General features: G+C 41.4%; 1 protein-coding gene and 9 non-coding genes across 10 annotated transcripts in view; all 10 read right to left on the bottom strand.

The window, feature by feature from the left end:
* LOC101159213 (dehydrogenase/reductase SDR family member 13) overlaps nt 1–18,056 on the bottom strand; it is a 336,613-nt gene that overhangs the window by 72,476 nt on the left and 246,081 nt on the right. The gene's annotated exons all lie outside the window — the stretch shown is intronic.
* trnav-cac (transfer RNA valine (anticodon CAC)) lies at nt 10,706–10,778 on the bottom strand. Its single transcript has one exon. It is a non-coding gene; the product is annotated as a tRNA-Val (tRNA).
* trnai-aau (transfer RNA isoleucine (anticodon AAU)) lies at nt 11,277–11,351 on the bottom strand. Its single transcript has one exon. It is a non-coding gene; the product is annotated as a tRNA-Ile (tRNA).
* Nucleotides 11,910–11,982, bottom strand: trnav-cac (transfer RNA valine (anticodon CAC)). The gene has a single exon. It is a non-coding gene; the product is annotated as a tRNA-Val (tRNA).
* trnai-aau (transfer RNA isoleucine (anticodon AAU)) lies at nt 12,472–12,546 on the bottom strand. Its single transcript has one exon. It is a non-coding gene; the product is annotated as a tRNA-Ile (tRNA).
* trnav-cac (transfer RNA valine (anticodon CAC)) lies at nt 13,105–13,177 on the bottom strand. The gene has a single exon. It is a non-coding gene; the product is annotated as a tRNA-Val (tRNA).
* Nucleotides 13,677–13,751, bottom strand: trnai-aau (transfer RNA isoleucine (anticodon AAU)). Its single transcript has one exon. It is a non-coding gene; the product is annotated as a tRNA-Ile (tRNA).
* On the bottom strand, nt 14,310–14,382 carry trnav-cac (transfer RNA valine (anticodon CAC)). Its single transcript has one exon. It is a non-coding gene; the product is annotated as a tRNA-Val (tRNA).
* On the bottom strand, nt 15,849–15,921 carry trnav-cac (transfer RNA valine (anticodon CAC)). Its single transcript has one exon. It is a non-coding gene; the product is annotated as a tRNA-Val (tRNA).
* On the bottom strand, nt 17,054–17,126 carry trnav-cac (transfer RNA valine (anticodon CAC)). Its single transcript has one exon. It is a non-coding gene; the product is annotated as a tRNA-Val (tRNA).

The following is an 18,056-nucleotide window of genomic DNA, read 5'->3' on the forward strand; positions in this document are numbered from 1 at the left end:
TATAGAAACCTTTCATGTTGCTGGACTTACTTTTTGGATCAGGTAAGAGAATATGAGGAAGAAAAATTGTGTAAAAGCCAAAATTTGGAGTTAAATTCTTCATCCTTTTCAGTTCATCATGAGGATCCAATGCCTTTTCTTGGGAATGTGAGCCCGGTTTTATTGCCTTGAGATGAGGAAAGTCTTCCATATGCATGATTTGTAGCTTGAAATAAATGGACAATACTTTCTTCACTCAGTTTTTTATAAGCAATTTCAGACCACGGCATGTTGTGACTTGATTAGTGGAAAGTATATCATGAGCAAAGAAATGCTGTAGCGCTGTGTTTATTGTCTGGTCTCCAAATGGTTCATCTTTATTTCTTTTCATCAAATGAATGTTTCTTCCCAGTTTCGAGCTGGGGACCGTTAGCGTTTGAGGCGAACGTGATGACCACTACACCACAGAAACCTTAGTGGCAGATACTTTAAAATAACACACCTTGTTGATGACTTTAGAGAAAAGAAGGGCCAAGGTATGTGCGTAAAACAACAATTGCGGACGCTCCGAAACCTGTGTGATCTTGTACACTAACAAGTTGTTTTACAAGATGTATGAGAGGCTGAATGAAGGTGTTCAGGTCCCCCAGAAATTTGTATCGTTCTCCAGCAATTAGATAAAGAACGCATTGGTAGATGGTGATACTACCATATGTGTTTGATGCTTGTAATTCTAGCCCAGTAAAGATAAGACCCACAGGATTACTCCTTGGAACTGTAGGAAAGAAATCTTCGGCTTTTCAGTTCTTTCCGTACATGCGTGTTCAGTAGTCGACAGTGGTAAAGCAAACAAGGATTCAACCGGATTAAAAATACACGAAGTTTATTTCCCTGACAATAGTTATAGAGCACAGATTAAAACATTAATGCAGATATATCTGGATTCTCAAGTAAAGATCTACTGGCGCACAAGTTACATGCGAATTACTCGTAGATTTTCCTAAGAACAATGGAAAACTTTAAAACCAGTCTTTTTAAGATGTGTTTGAATCTCCGCCTTCCGGAAAGAGCATGGTCGCTGGATCTCCGCCCCTGGTCGCTGTGATTCGTCAGCCGGTATCCCTCGTGCTTCCACCGGCCAATAGCTGAAGGTTGCAAAGTCCAGATCCGCTCCGCCTTTCCAGGGGTAGGGGCCATTCACCGGCGCACACAATCCATGATCAAAAGGAGTCCTCCTCTGGTCCAAAGTAAATCATACCAGCCAAACGAATACTCCATCACCGGCACAAGATCAGAGGTCAGCTTCATCCTCCACATGAGAACACGAACCTGAACACTTTCCCAAGGATAAGGTGTTCAACCCAGATAGTAGAAATGTAGTCCATGACATATTTATCGCGTCTTTGGAAACTCCTAGATTTGCACAAAGAAGTCCTAGTTACTGCTGCAACTACAAAGCACAAGTGAAGGTCACTGGAGAATAAGTCCTGTTGAGTTCAAAATGAGTTCACTTCACACTAAAGATAAAGCTATAACATAATGAAGAATAAGATATTAAAACATACATTTTCTACATTTCCCTCTCGTGATCACACAAAGTGTGATCACCTAAAAGATTTAATACTACAACACTCAAAAACAACAAAACATTACAAACAGGTCCACCTGACCTGACAGCTGTGGTCTCAAGCCCGCACAATCTGGAACACAAAATATTTCAAAGGAGTTAGGCGTCCATGCATGGGCGTGCAAGCGAAAAACCTGCCAGGGCATACTTTATACCATCTTTGATAAACATTCAGATTACAGTCGGACAGGAAAAATCTTGCGACGGCTCCATGCTCCTGCGGCAACCACCCCTAAGGATGCTCATGCTCACAAGATCGATCTAACCCCTTGTCACAATTCCATAAATAAAAGTTACATAGTACAAAAACTAAAGTAGTAAATAAGGTAAATAAAACAAATTCAAAGTCTAATTCAGTGTAATTCAAATTCAAATAGTAAAAAAGCATAACCGTAAAAAAGATAACAGTTCCTGTAAAGTAAAAGAACACTTGGAATTAAGGGGGAGGAAAGCGAGACATGTTAAGGCAGAACAAAATCACACAAACTGATTTGACAGCTGGGGTGGGGGAAAAGGATCACTGACAGGTAACATGGCATATTGGCCATGCTCACGATCCTTGTCGCCCACCGCCTACTCTATGAGGCGTGTCAGAAGTGACCAAATGCAGGGAATACAGCAACAACCACACAGAGTGAGAATAGCTGTAAAAACGGCAACTGCAACAAGAATAGAGGAGATCAAATTTTTCCAGGGACCAAACACTTTCATCCAGTCATCCCACATGGATGTGTCAACACCTGAGTGGTCCTTCATTTTCTTATTTAATGTGCGCATACCTTCAATAGCAACTGACAACTTACCACCAGCTTGCGTATAATTGGGAATAAAAGTACATCACTGATCACCAAAAATACCACAAACACCAGATTTCTCCGCCAATAACATATCTAATGCAATTCTGTTTCGGAATGCCATTAGAGACATGGCCTGCAATTGTTCATGCACAGATTCAAAACCTGCAACAGTGTAATTGCCTAACTTCTGAACATTGTAATGAATGTAGTTAATTCTGTCCACGTTTTTATTAGGGGTAATCCATAATAAAATACTCTCAAACCCAGAAGCCACCTGATTCACTAATTTATACTCATCCGGAACGCCTCTAGGGACACCAAGAGAGTCAATGTACGTTGGATCATTGTAGCCCATCCAGCCCGTTTCACGCTTGGACCGTCTCCAGATAGGCTGGTGGGTCAGCGGGGGTGTGACACCTGTCAAAGCTGTGGGTTGAATAAAAACGGGTAAGGCATTCAGGGGTAATCTGTCAAATATTTGATTTGTGCCACACCATATCCAAATGTCCGCTCGTGAGAGTGGCTGGAAATGAGTCAGAACTTGTGTGTTATTACACCCATTGCCAGTAACATTACCTATAAATCGACTACCATTTTCATAACGTAACACGAAACATGAGAAATTTTGAAGGGGCCACACGTCGGTCAAAAACAGGCTTACTTTTATCACTGGGGGCCAGAGGATAAAAGCGATCCAGTTTCCGACAGTCCGGGCTAAAAGGAATTGTGTTAGTCATTAAGTCAGCGACACATTCTGCTGGAACTGCTGCGGGAACCACACGCAACAAAGGACGGGGGCCCATACACACAACACAGTCTTCCGCTATTACATTTGCTGCTTGTTCGACCATCAGCAACCATTTGTTGGCTTCCTCACTGATGCCTGTCACAATCTGGAACCAAACATCTGTGGAAGGAATTCCAGTTATGATGTTTACCTTTCCCGGAGAGTCAGAGCCTGGTCCTTTCCACATGGGGCTAGTGGGAGTTGTAATGTTAACAGTCATGTCTGGACAGAAACCAACCTGCCAACACAGATCTCGCCCATTTGCCCACGCACATATAAACAAGTGGGAGCAACTGGATGTTGGACTAACTTCCGAATATGATTCAGTAGCATCCTGTTGGTGGTATTGGATCGGAAAAATTTGTCTGGTAGTGTCGACACGGAAGGTGAAAAGCGACTCAGTGACTGTGAAGTTGGAAATTATTTTAGACCAATTTTGAGCTGGAGGTGTCCACACATACGTACCTTCTCTCCAAGATGAATCTGCTGTGGATCTAAATATTAGTGTTAGGGTCAGTAACTTAAAAATAAAAAACAATAATCCAAAAACCATATTAGAAAAACAAAACACAAGACACAAGAATCATGTTATGCCTGCACAGGGGAGAGCAGCAAATGTGATGGAAAAAGTCCACCAGTGTTTCTCTTCTGAAAGGTCTGCTCCTCCTCGTGCCGTCATTAAGAACACAAGTGGGGAAGAAACAAATTCAAGACAAAAAGAAAAGTTCATTAGAGACAGTCGTAAAACTTCCTCATCCTTGCTGAGGATGAGTGAACCAGAGGAACACACACACACACAAAGCTGTAGAAAAAATGAAAAAGGTCAATCTGAGTTACCATTTAAACATCCTTTCTAAACAAATAAATTTAAACGATGATAATAATAAAACAATTTGACGATGATAATAAAACAAGTTCCTTAAGACTCCCTAATGTCCATCTCCCTCTCTTGGAGTGGAAACATTGCAGAGTCAAACAGAGATAAGGCACAAACACAAAACCAGATAAATTGAAAGGAAAAATATAAATTGAATAAAAATTGAACATAAAATAGGAGAACAAACAGATCAGTGCACCGTTCAGATTAACAGACGTCCTGTGAAAAGCAAGATTACAAGGTGAAGAAATGAAACCACTTATTGTCGTTGCCTTGCAGCCGTGAGGTCTGTCACCCTTGTCGTTTAGCATTGACCTCAAGGGGCAGCAGGTTCCACAAAACAAAGAAGAAAATGTCTTCTATAACCACAAAGACTCAAGAAAACCATCATTTCTCTTACTGTCTCTGGACATTTATGCTGCAAAACAGACTGTCTATGCTCCGTAGACATTGAAGAGCCTGTGCTGGAAACAGTTGTACCCAAAAATGTGACTTCCCTTCTGCAACGTCGCAAATTCCTGTTACACACTTCAAAACCCAAATCAAACAACGTCAAAAGAAGATCTTTCATAACTTGCAGGCAGGTTTCAGCAGTTGGAGCTGCGAGCAGAAAGTCATCAACATAAATCAACAAAACACAACCCTCTAGTAGCATAATATCCTGTCGGAGAAACTTTAAAAAGTGATTGAAAATGCCAGGAGAATTTTTAAATCCTTGTGGCAAGCTGTGTACTGCAAACGGATACCTTTATACTGAAATGCGAATAGATGTCTGCTATTTTCATGTAATGGAATGCAAAAGAAGGCGTTTGCTAAATCAATAGCAGTGAACCACGCACATTGTGGGGTTAAAGTTGAAAGCATGCGATGTGGATCAGGCACAGGGAGGACTGGAGTAATGATAACTTCACTAACAGCCTTTAAATCATGTGCCATCAGATAAGTTTTATTATCTGCTTGTAAAACCGGTCTCAAAGGAGTAAACCGTGAAAAATACGAATGCTCAATTACACCAGAGTTCCACAAACCAAACTGAGTGTCCGTCACCCTTTCATCTGCATCCTTCACTCAGCTACACTGAGATCTAAAAACATTTGTTCCTGCAGTTACCTGACTCACCACCGGGAGAACGGTGGAGCATGAACAAACATCAAATGAACCTGTTGACCATGAAGCATCAGAGAGCGTTTTTAACATCACCTCTGCATCTTCATGATCTGTCTTCTCTCTGGTGCGATGACTGACGATGCAGAAATGCTCCGGAACTGAGGAGTTAGTCCTTGAAGGCAAAGTTATCCTGTACATTTTTATTGAGGGAGAGAAGTAAACACCTGAAAATCACAGTTTAGACAGTTGTTTTGTTTACATCCCTCTAAGTCATGGGTCTGAGTTGCCGAGCTTCATGACCAGGGGAGTGCTAATTCTATGTGCGATACAGGTGTGACTAACTTCCGGTATCATTGCAAATATGAGTGTGTGAATGCAAAATAAACTATACACCCTCTTAACCAATATATATGTCAGTGTAGTTTAAATACCACGTATGGCTGTCTACCTGATGAAATGCTTCTTGGTACAGGTTATCATCCTCTCTGTCATAATAGAATGTGCAGTTCAGGTCATCGGAGGCGGAAAAATATTGCTTCCAGGACAGAACTCATGGCATCCATACCCGAAATACATGGACACACCTGGCGTTTCAGGGCCCTCTGGATCCAGCAGGTGTCATCAGTGGGGGTTGGCTGTGGGGTGTGGCATGGCATCCAGTCTGAAAGAATGCTGGCTCCTGTTTTGACAAAAACGTTCCGTCCCAACAGATTCACAGGCGTGTGTGGTGAATGCACAAATGAATGTTCCACCATCTGGTCAAAAGTCAGTTGGATGGTCTTTTGCCGGGTTTGAGGAGTCATATGTTCATTTGTCAGAGCTGATGGAGGCAACCGGCAGTTTATAGAGGAACACATTGCACCAGTGTCCATTCATGGAGTTACCTCTGAGCTTGAAAGGGACCATGGCTCCTGCATCACCAAGTGGTATTGTCCGACTTGCCACCTGTGGTCCTCGCCACAGTGGAGGAGCTTGGAGCGGTTGTGGGTGCTGTTCATGTCCTCTGCTCCTGGTTTGTGCATTCTGCTGTTGGGTACCTTGTTGTGGGCAGTCGTTGCCATTTGTCCTGAGCGCCACAGATGCCATTTCCAGCTGCTGCTGGGGGGTCCCTGGGTGGCCCACGCCTTCCAGGAGGGGATACCCGTCCTCCCGTCCTGGCCTCCGATACCTGAACATTGCTACGGGTCCTGAGGGTATTTAAACTCATCATGTTATTTGCTTTTTTTTAAAAACACCTTCATTATCCCGTGTGGATTTTTCCTGCAATATAAATGACTGTTTTTCAGTTGTTCAACTTCTCCCTCTGCCCTTTTTCTGCAAATGTGCTCTGCAGTGATGAATCAGATGCATTTTAAATCGACTCTTATCACCTCGCAGACGCTCCGATGCATTCTCCATGCATGCAGTCATGGCTTCATTTGATTAGCGGAGCTGACCTGAGGGTCAGACACTCCTAACACGGCTCCTTCCTGTGAAGCCAGAGAACTGAGAAATGCTCTTTTTGTCACTCACCCAATGAAGCAGAGGGGGTTTGCTGTGTAAAGATTTATGAGGTCTCAGGACGGCTCTGCTCTGTGCCTTTCCTGCAACATTAAAGCTATGTGCTGCTTGGAAAAAACATGTTGTTACTGCAGATGTTGTTAAAGCAGATTTGTTACTGTCATGCTTTGTTCTGACCATCGCCATCACCAACTCTGTGGATGTTAAAGTTGGTTAATCAATGATGAAAATCAGCAAAGGAGAAAATCCCTAAACCTTTCTCTGAACTATATGACGGATGTGGAGCAAAATCTTTAAAAAATACATTGTTTTAGATGCATTCTGGCAGCTAATCATTCACCTTTAATCCAGAAACAAAGACAAATTGTTTTGACTTACCATTAAAGACTTGCTGTCCTACAAAAAGAATTTGGAGAAGTGCTAATAGCAACAAAATTCCACTATTCAGGCTTTTCCTTATTTAACCAAAACACAATTCACACTCAAACAACAGGTTCGTTAAAACACAGACAATCAATACGGAGACAATAACTTTTAACCGTTTTCTCAAAACCACACCAAAAGACATAACACAACAAATTAGGCACCTTACACATAAACAAAATAAACCATTTCACTGAAATGAATCGTTTATCACTAGCATTAACATTCCTGTTTCCCCTTTTTCTGTTCTACTAGAACCAGCACCTTTCTGTGTCCACAGACCCTCTATCACTTCCTATGCCGTTCATTTCTACTTTAATTCACTGCTTTGTCCTTTTCCCATTCTGTACAACATCCACTTACACTGTTTTCAAACTATAATTACATCAAAACATGGGATCTGCTTCAACTTTCATCTTTAAACACCAATAAATCCTTTAACACCAACACTAAGTAATCTGGGAAATATTAAAACAAACATACAATAAATTAAACATTGCAAACATTCTTTTTAAGGGAGTCCGGATCTAAACCAACAAATACTTACATTTAGTGTCAATAGCATTACTTTTTAGCAAAACTTAACTAAATCATGGTAATTATTAGGAATTACAAATAAAGTAGAGACATTTATTCAAAATAAGAAAACCGAAATAATTGCAAAATCATTTTACACAAAATATGTTGGAACGATATTACCTTACTGTGTTTTAGAAAGATTTGCCCAACTTTAGGCAAACTCCCGAGAAAGTTATTTGCGTTCGAACAGAGGCAGAACATAGACTGTTGCTGCAGGCTGCAGCTGCATGTGTAGTCAAGCTGCTGTTGTGGCTTAAACTTCCGTCGGAAGCGCTGCTCATAGACGCCTTTCTACTTAAAAATCTTTTTCGTCGAACCAAGACCACTGAAATTTGTTTTTATCGACGTCTTACAACCGAGGTCATGACCACGCTCAATAACTACGATGTCAGTTGTTATTTTACCACAAATTAGATCGCAAACTCTTAAGCTTTGTTCCGTGAAAGTTTAGCGCAGGTTGAACATTTCGGTCTTCATGGACGCCGTCACGCTGACCACATGGTACAAACAAAGCCAACCAGAGCTGTCGACGCATTTGAAAGAAACTTAAACGTCCCGTTATTGGCTAATTCGAAACAAGATGGCCACGTCCATAGAGAAAACAATTCACACAGAAATATGGGAAATAAAGCCAAGATTCACCGATTTCAAACAGTTTTTCATCCCATACTTTCCAAAATCTCATGCGTACATTTCATTCATAAGCAGTCACGTCTCCAAAATCTCATACATTCAGTTTGTTCATCAGCAATCACGTCTGTATTGTCGTCAGTCAGTCGTCAAGTCATGTTGTTGTCGATGTTGTTCTGACAAAATGCACAATTTTCCTCTTTTTTTCTGTCAAATTCACCTGTCATGTTTATTTTGAATCCTTCTTTGGTTTCTCTCCGCAAATAAAAAAAATAATTTGTAGAGGTCGACGCCTCATTCGTGCTTCCAAATCATCCTACGCGCAGAATTAGTTCCTGTATAACACTGTTTTCTGTATGCCTTTGGCGTCCCAGGCGCAAACAGACGCAAACCCTCCGTATGCCAACGGGTTAACTTCATTCTTAATCTAAATTTCTTCTGTTTTTCGCACACCGCAGTGTCGCAGGTTAAACAGACACATCAATAAACCCTCCGCATTTTAACTTTCTTTTCCAAGCGGGTGAATTACACAAAACCTGGGGTACAACTCGCCGCTCACTCACTCAACTTCCCCTTGATTTGAGTTATTCAATATGCAGAAACTCATAAAAGGCTCCTGCTTACCATACTCTATATGAGGCCTCTGGGAAAGTTGACCGTGTGAGAGGAGACGTCCCGTTTCTGCACTGTGTCTCAGGAAACTTCGCAAAATACTAAAATCCGGTTCAGTCTGTCCTTACCCGACTCCACGTCGGTGTCACCAAAATTGTAGGAAAGAAATCTTCGTCTTTTCAGTTCTTTCCGTACATGCGTGTTCAGTAGTCGACAGTGGTAAAGCAAACAAGGATTCAACCGGATTAAAAATACACGAAGTTTATTTCCCTGACAATAGTTATAGAGCACAGATTAAAACATTAATGCAGATATATCTGGATTCTCAAGTAAAGATCTACTGACGCACAAGTTACATGCGAATTACTCGTAGATTTTCCTAAGAACAATGGAAAACTTTAAAACCAGTCTTTTTAAAATGTGTTTGAATCTCCGCCTTCCGGAAAGAGCATGGTCGCTGGATCTCCGCCCCTGGTCGCTCTGATTCGTCAGCCGGTATCCCTCGTGCTTCCACCGGCCAATAGCTGAAGGTTGCAAAGTCCAGATCCGCTCCGCCTTTCCAGGGGTAGGGGCCATTCACCGGCGCACACAATCCATGATCAAAAGGAGTCCTCCTCTGGTCCAAAGTAAATCATACCAGCCAAACGAATACTCCATCACCGGCACAAGATCAGAGGTCAGCTTCATCCTCCACATGAGAACACGAACCTGAACACTTTCCCAAGGATAAGGTGTTCAACCCAGATAGTAGAAATGTAGTCCATGACATATTTATCGCGTCTCTGGAAACTCCTAGATTTGCACAAAGAAGTCCTAGTTGCTGCTGCAACAACAAAGCACAAGTGAAGGTCACTGGAGAATAAGTCCTGTTGAGTTCAAAATGAGTTCACTTCACACTAAAGATAAAGCTATAACATAATGAAGAATAAGATATTAAAACATACATTTTCTACAGAACCAAATGTTGTATTTCCTATTTGAGTCTAAGAATTTGGGGAAAGTGCTTGTGGAATAGACAGAGAAATGGATATTGTCATGGAATCTGTTGACCCTGTGCCACTCCAAGCTTTTTAAAGCAATTATGCACAGGTGACAGCATGAAGGTACAAGTTTGGCATTTGCACATGTGTTAGCTACCAGTGGAGAATGCCTTTGGCCAGTATGGGGATTGAACCCACGACCTTGGCGTTATTAGCACCACGCTCTAAACTATCTGAGCTAACTGGCCTTTCACAGCATATTTGCTTGTCGTTAGAGACATGATCAGCAAATAAGTTCCGTTCCAAAAGCAACCCTACAAAATTGTCATATCTCCAGACGTCTCCAATTTAAGAAGTAAACTCATGCTTCTGCCCAGTTTAGAGCTGGGGACCTTTCGCGTGTTAAGCGAACGTGAGAACCACTACACTACAGAAACCTTTCATGTTGCTGGACTTACTTTTTGGATCAGGTAAGAGAATATGAGGAAGAAACATTGCGTGAAAGCCAAAATTTGGAGTTAAATTCTTTATCCATTTCAATTCAACATGAGGTTCCAATGATTTATCTTGGGAATGTGAGCCCGGTTCTATTGCCTTGAGATGAGAAAAGTCTTCCATATGCATGATTTGTAGCTTGAAATAAATGGACAATACTTTCTTCACTCAGTTTTGTATAAGCAATGTCAGACCACGGCATGTTGTGACTTGATTAGTGGAAGGTACATCATGAGCAAAGAAATGCTGTAGCGCTGTCTTTATTGTCTGGTCTCCAAATGGTTCTGCTTTATTATTTTTTCATCAAATGAATGTTTCTGCCCAGTTTCGAGCTGGGGACCTTTCGCGTGTGAGGCGAACGTGATAACCACTACACTACAGAAACCTTAGTGGTTGATACTTTAAAATAACACACCTTGTTGATGACTTTAGAGAAAAGAAAGGCCAAGGTATGTGCGTAAAACAACAATTGCGGACGCTCCGAAACCTGTGTGATCTTGTACACTAACAAGTTGTTTTACAAGATGTCTGAGAGGCTGAATGAAGGTTTCAGGTCCCCCAGAAATTTGTATCATTCTCCAGCAATTAGATGAAGAACGCATTGGTAGATGGTGATACTACCATATGTGTTTGATGCTTGTAATTCTAGCCCAGTAAAGATTAGACCCACAGGATTACACCTTGGAACCAAATGTTGTATTTCCTCTTTGAGTCAAAGAATTTGGGGAAAGTGCTTGTGGAATAGACAGAGAAATGGATATTGTCATGGAATCTGTTGACCCTGTGCCACTCCAAGCTTTTCAAAGCAATTATGCACTGGTGACAGCATGAAGGTACAAGTTTGGCATTTGCACATGTGCTAACTACCAGTGGAGAATGCCTTTGGCCAGTATGGGGATTGAACCCATGACCTTGGCGTTATTAGCACCACGCTCTAAACCATCTGAGCTAACTGGCCTTTCACAGCATGTTTGCTTGTCGTTAGAGACATGATCAGCAAATAAGTTCTGTTCCAAAAGCAACACTACAAAACTGTCATATCTCCAGACGTCTCCAATTTAAGAAGTAAACACATGCTTCTGCCCAGTTTAGAGCTGGGGACCTTTCGCGTGTTAAGCGAACGTGAGAACCACTACACTACAGAAACCTTTCATGTTGCTGGACTTACTTTTTGGATCAGGTAAGAGAATATGAGGAAGAAACATTGCGTGAAAGCCAAAATTTGGAGTTAAATTCTTTATCCATTTCAATTCAACATGAGGTTCCAATGATTTATCTTGGGAATGTGAGCCCGGTTCTATTGCCTTGAGATGAGAAAAGTCTTCCATATGCATGATTTGTAGCTTGAAATAAATGGACAATACTTTCTTCACTCAGTTTTGTATAAGCAATGTCAGACCACGGCATGTTGTGACTTGATTAGTGGAAGGTACATCATGAGCAAAGAAATGCTGTAGCGCTGTGTTTATTGTCTGGTCTCCAAATGGTTCTGCTTTATTTCTTTTCATCAAATGAATGTTTCTGCCCAGTTTCGAGCTGGGGACCTTTCGCGTGTGAGGCGAACGTGATAACCACTACACTACAGAAACCTTAGTGGTTCATACTTTAAAATAACACACCTTGTTGATGACTTTAGAGAAAAGAAGGGCCAAGGTATGTGCGTAAAACAACATTTGTGGACGCTCTGAAACCTGTGTGATCTTGTACACTAACAAGTTGTTTTACAAGATGTATGAGAGGCTGAATCAAGGTGTTCAGGTCCCCCAGAAATTTGTATTGTTCTCCAGCAATTAGATGAAGAACGCATTGGTAGATGGTGATACTACCATATGTGTTTGATGCTTGTAATTCTAGCCCAGTAAAGATTAGACCCACAGGATTACACCTTGGAACCAAATGTTGTATTTCCTCCTTGAGTCAAAGAATTTGGGGAAAGTGCTTGTGGAATAGACAGAGAAATGGATATTGTCATGGAATCTGTTGACCCTGTGCCACTCCAAGCAATTATGCACTGGTGACAGCATGAAGGTACAAGTTTGGCATTTGCACATGTGCTAGCTACCAGTGGAGAATGCCTTTGGCCAGTATGGGGATTGAACCCATGACCTTGGCGTTATTAGCACCACGCTCTAAACCATCTGAGCTAACTGGCCTTTCACAGCATGTTTGCTTGTCGTTAGAGACATGATCAGCAAATAAGTTATGTTCCAAAAGCAACACTACAAAACTGTCATATCTCCAGACGTCTCCAATTTAAGAAGTAAACACATGCTTCTGCCCAGTTTAGAGCTGGGGACCTTTCACGTGTTAAGCGAACGTGAGAACCACTACACTACAGAAACCTCTCATGTTGCTGGACTTACTTTTTGGATCAGGTAAGAGAATATGAGGAAGAAACATTGCGTGAAAGCCAAAATTTGGAGTTAAATTCTTTATCCATTTCAATTCAACATGAGGTTCCAATGATTTATCTTGGGAATGTGAGCCCGGTTCTATTGCCTTGAGATGAGAAAAGTCTTCCATATGCATGATTTGTAGCTTGAAATAAATGGACAATACTTTCTTCACTCAGTTTTGTATAAGGAATGTCAGACCACGGCATGTTGTGACTTGATTAGTGGAAGGTACATCGTGAGCAAAGAAATGCTGTAACGCTGTGTTTATTGTCTGGTCTCCAAATGGTTCTGCTTTATTTCTTTTCATCAAATGAATGTTTCTGACCAGTTTCGAGCTGGGGACCTTTCGCGTGTGAGGCGAACGTGATAACCACTACACTACAGAAACCTTATTGGTTGATACTTTAAAATAACACACCTTGTTGATGACTTTAGAGAAAAGAAGGGCCAAGGTATGTGCGTAAAACAACATTTGCGGACGCTCTGAAACCTGTGTGATCTTGTACACTAACAAGTTGTTTTACAAGATGTATGAGAGGCTGAATAAAGGTGTTCAGGTCCCCCAGAAATTTGTATCATTCTCCAGCAATTAGATGAAGAACACATTGGTAGATGGTGATACTACCATATGTGTTTGATGCTTGTAATTCTAGCCCAGTAAAGATAAGACCCACAGGATTACTCCTTGGATCCAAATGTTGTATTTCCTCTTTGAGTCAAAGAATTTGGGGAAAGTGCTTGTGGAATAGACAGAGAAATGGATATTGTCATGGAATCTGTTGACCCTGTGCCACTCCAAGCTTTTCAAAGCAATTATGCACTGGTGACAGCATGAAGGTACAAGTTTGGCATTTGCACATGTGCTAGCTACCAGTGGAGAATGCCTTTGGCCAGTATGGGGATTGAACCCATGACCTTGGCGTTATTAGCACCACGCTCTAAACCATCTGAGCTAACTGGCCTTTCACAGCATGTTTGCTTGTCGTTTGAGACATGATCAGCAAATAAGTTATGTTCCAAAAGCAACACTACAAAACTGTCATATCTCCAGACGTCTCCAATTTAAGAAGTAAACACATGCTTCTGCCCAGTTTAGAGCTGGGGACCTTTCGCGTGTTAAGCGAACGTGAGAACCACTACACTACAGAAACCTCTCATGTTGCTGGACTTACTTTTTGGATCAGGTAAGAGAATATGAGGAAGAAACATTGCGTGAAAGCCAAAATTTGGAGTTAAATTCTTTATCCATTTCAATTCAACATGAGGTTCCAATGATTTATCTTGGGAATGTGAGCCCGGTTCTATTGCCTTGAGATGAGAAAAGTCTTCCATATGCATGATTTGTAGCTTGAAATAAATGGACAATACTTTCTTCACTCAGTTTTGTATAAGCAATGTAAGACCACGGCATGTTGTGACTTGATTAGTGGAAGGTACATCATGAGCAAAGAAATGCTGTAGCGCTGTGTTTATTGTCTGGTCTCCAAATGGTTCTGCTTTATTTCTTTTCATCAAATGAATGTTTCTGCCCAGTTTCGAGCTGGGGACCTTTCGCGTGTGAGGCGAACGTGATAACCACTACACTACAGAAACCTTATTGGTTCATACTTTAAAATAACACACCTTGTTGATGACTTTAGAGAAAAGAAGGGCCAAGGTATGTGCGTAAAACAACATTTGCGGACGCTCTGAAACCTGTGTGATCTTGTACACTAACAAGTTGTTTTACAAGATGTATGAGAGGCTGAATGAAGGTGTTCAGGTCCCCCAGAAATTTGTATCATTCTCCAGCAATTAGATGAAGAACGCATTGGTAGATGGTGATACTACCATATGTGTTTGATGCTTGTAATTCTAGCCCAGTAAAGATTAGACCCACAGGATTACACCTTGGAACCAAATGTTGTATTTCCTCTTTGAGTCAAAGAATTTGGGGAAAGTGCTTGTGGAATAGACAGAGAAATGGATATTGTCATGGAATCTGTTGACCCTGTGCCACTCCAAGCAATTATGCACTGGTGACAGCATGAAGGTACAAGTTTGGCACTAACAAGTTGTTTTACAAGATGTATGAGAGGCTGAATGAAGGTGTTCAGGTCCCCCAGAAATTTGTATCATTCTCCAGCAATTAGATGAAGAACGCATTGGTAGATGGTGATACTACCATATGTGTTTGATGCTTGTAATTCTAGCCCAGTAAAGATAAGACCCAAAGGATTACTCCTTGGATCCAAATGTTGTAATTCCTCTTTGAGTCAAAGAATTTGGGGAAAGTGCTTGTGGAATAGACAGAGAAATGGATATTGTCATGGAATCTGTTGACCCTGTGCCACTCCAAGCTTTTCAAAGCAATTATGCACTGGTGACAGCATGAAGGTACAAGTTTGGCATTTGCACATGTGCTAGCTACCAGTGGAGAATGGCTTTGGCCAGTATGGGGATTGAACCCACGACCTTGGCGTTATTAGCACCACGCTCTAAACCATCTGAGCTAACTGGCCTTTCACAGCATGTTTGCTTGTCGTTAGAGACATGATCAGCAAATAAGTTCTATTCCAAAAGCAACCCTACAAAACTGTCATATCTCCAGACGTCTCCAATTTAAGAAGTAAACAAATGCTTCTGCCCAGTTTAGAGCTGGGGACCTTTCGCGTGTTAAGCGAACGTGATAACCACTAGACTACAGAAACCTTTCATGTTGCTGGACTTACTTTTTGGATCAGGTAAGAGAATATGAGGAAGAAACATTGCGTGAAAGCCAAAATTTGGAGTTAAATTCTTTATCCATTTCAATTCAACATGAGGTTCCAATGATTTATCTTGGGAATGTGAGCCCGGTTCTATTGCCTTGAGATGAGGAAAGTCTTCCATATGCATGATTTGTAGCTTGAAATAAATGGACAATACTTTCTTCACTCAGTTTTGTTTAAGCAATGTCAGACCACGGCATGTTGTGACTTGATTAGTGGAAGGTACATCATGATCAAAGAAATGCTGTAGCGCTGTGTTTATTGTCTGGTCTCCAAATGGTTTGTCTGTATTTCTTTTCATCAAATGAATGTTTCTGCCCAGTTTCGAGCTGGGGACCTTTCGCGTGTGAGGCGAACGTGATAACCACTACACTACAGAAACCTTAGTGGTTGATGCTTTAAAATAACACACCTTGTTGATGACTTTAGAGAAAAGAAGGGCCAAGGTATGTGCGTAAAACAACAATTGCGGACGCTCCGAAACCTGTGTGATCTTGTACACTAACAAGTTGTTTTACAAGATGTATAAGAGGCTGAATGAAGTTGTTCGGGTCCCCCAGAAATTTGTATCGTTCTCCAGCAATTAGATGAAGAACGCATTGGTAGATGGTGATACTACCATATGTGTTTGATGCTTGTAATTCTAGCCTAGTAAAGATAAGACCCACAGGATTACTCCTTGGAACCAAATGTTGTATTTCCTCTTTGAGTCTAAGAATTTGGGGAAAGTGCTTGTGGAATAGACAGAGAAATGGATATTGTCATGGAATCTGTTGACCCTGTGCCACTCCAAGCTTTTTAAAGCAATTATGCACTGGTGACAGCATGAAGGTACAAGTTTGGCATTTGCACATGTGCTAGCTACCAGTGGAGAATGCCTTTGGCCAGTATGGGGATTGAACCCATGACCTTGGCGTTATTAGCACCTCGCTCTAAACCATCTGAGCTAACTGGCCTTTCACAGCATGTTTGCTTGTCGTTAGAGACATGATCAGCAAATAAGTTCTGTTCCAAAAGCAACTTTAGGAAACTGTCATATCTCCAGACGTCTCCAATTTAAGAAGTAAACACATGTTTCTGCCCAGTTTAGAGCTGGGGACCTTGCGCGTGTTAGGCGAACGTGATAACCACTACACTACAGAAACCTTTCATTTCGCTGGACTCACTTTTTGGATCAGGTAAGAGAATATGAGGAAGAAACATTGCGTGAAAGCCAAAATTTGGAGTTAAATTCTTCATCCTTTTCAGTTCATCATGAGGATCCAATGCTTTTTCTTGGGAATGTGAGCCCGGTGCTATTGCCTTGAGATGAGGATTTTCTTCCATATGCATGATTTGTAGCTTGAAATAAATGGACAATACTTTCTTCACTCAGTTTTGAATAAGCAATGTCAGACCACGGCATGTTGTGACTTGATTAGTGGAAGGTATATCATGAGCAAAGATATGCTGTAGCGCTGTGTTTATTGTCTGGTCTCCAAATGGTTCGGCTTTATTTCTTTTCATCAAATGAATGTTTCTGCCCAGTTTCGAGCTGGGGACCTTTCACGTGTGAGGCGAACGTGATAACCACTACACTACAGAAACCTTAGTGGTTGATACTTTAAAATAACACACCTTGTTGATGACTTTAGAGAAAAGAAGGGCCAAGGTATGTGCGTAAAACAACAATTGCGGACGCTCCGAAACCTGTGTGATCTTGTACACTAACAAGTTGTTTTACAAGATGTCTGAGAGGCTGAATGAAGGTGTTCAGGTCCCCCAGAAATTTGTATCATTCTCCAGCAATTAGATGAAGAACGCATTGGTAGATGGTGATACTACCATATGTGTTTGATGCTTGTAATTCTAGCCCAGTAAAGATGAGACCCACAGGATTACACCTTGGAACCAAATGTTGTATTTCCTCTTTGAGTCTAAGAACTTGGGGAAAGTGCTTGTGGAATAGACAGAGAAATGGATATTGTCATGGAATCTGTTGACCCTGTGCCACTCCAAGCTTTTTAAAGCAATTATGCACTGGTGACAGCATGAAGGTACAAGTTTGGCATTTGCACATGTGCTAGCTACCAGTGGAGAATGCCTTTGGCCAGTATGGGGATTGAACCCACGACCTTGGCGTTATTATCACCACGCTCTAAACCATCTGAGCTAACTGGCCTTTCACAGCATGTTTGCTTGTCGTTAGAGACATGATCAGCAAATAAGTTCTGTTCCAAAAGCAACCCTACAAAACTGTCATATCTCCAGACGTCTCCAATTTAAGAAGTAAACAAATGCTTCTGCCCAGTTTAGAGCTGGGGACCTTTCGCGTGTTAAGCGAACGTGATAACCACTAGACTACAGAAACCTTTCATGTTGCTGGACTTACTTTTTGGATCAGGTAAGAGAATATGAGGAAGAAACATTGCGTGAAAGCCAAAATTTGGAGTTAAATTCTTTATCCATTTCAATTCAACATGAGGTTCCAATGATTTATCTTGGGAATGTGAGCCCGGTTCTATTGCCTTGAGATGA

This window comes from Oryzias latipes, chromosome 13, assembly GCF_053564925.1.
Source record: "Oryzias latipes strain Hd-rR chromosome 13, Olatipes_Hd-rR_3.1".
Taxonomy (NCBI): domain Eukaryota; kingdom Metazoa; phylum Chordata; class Actinopteri; order Beloniformes; family Adrianichthyidae; genus Oryzias; species Oryzias latipes.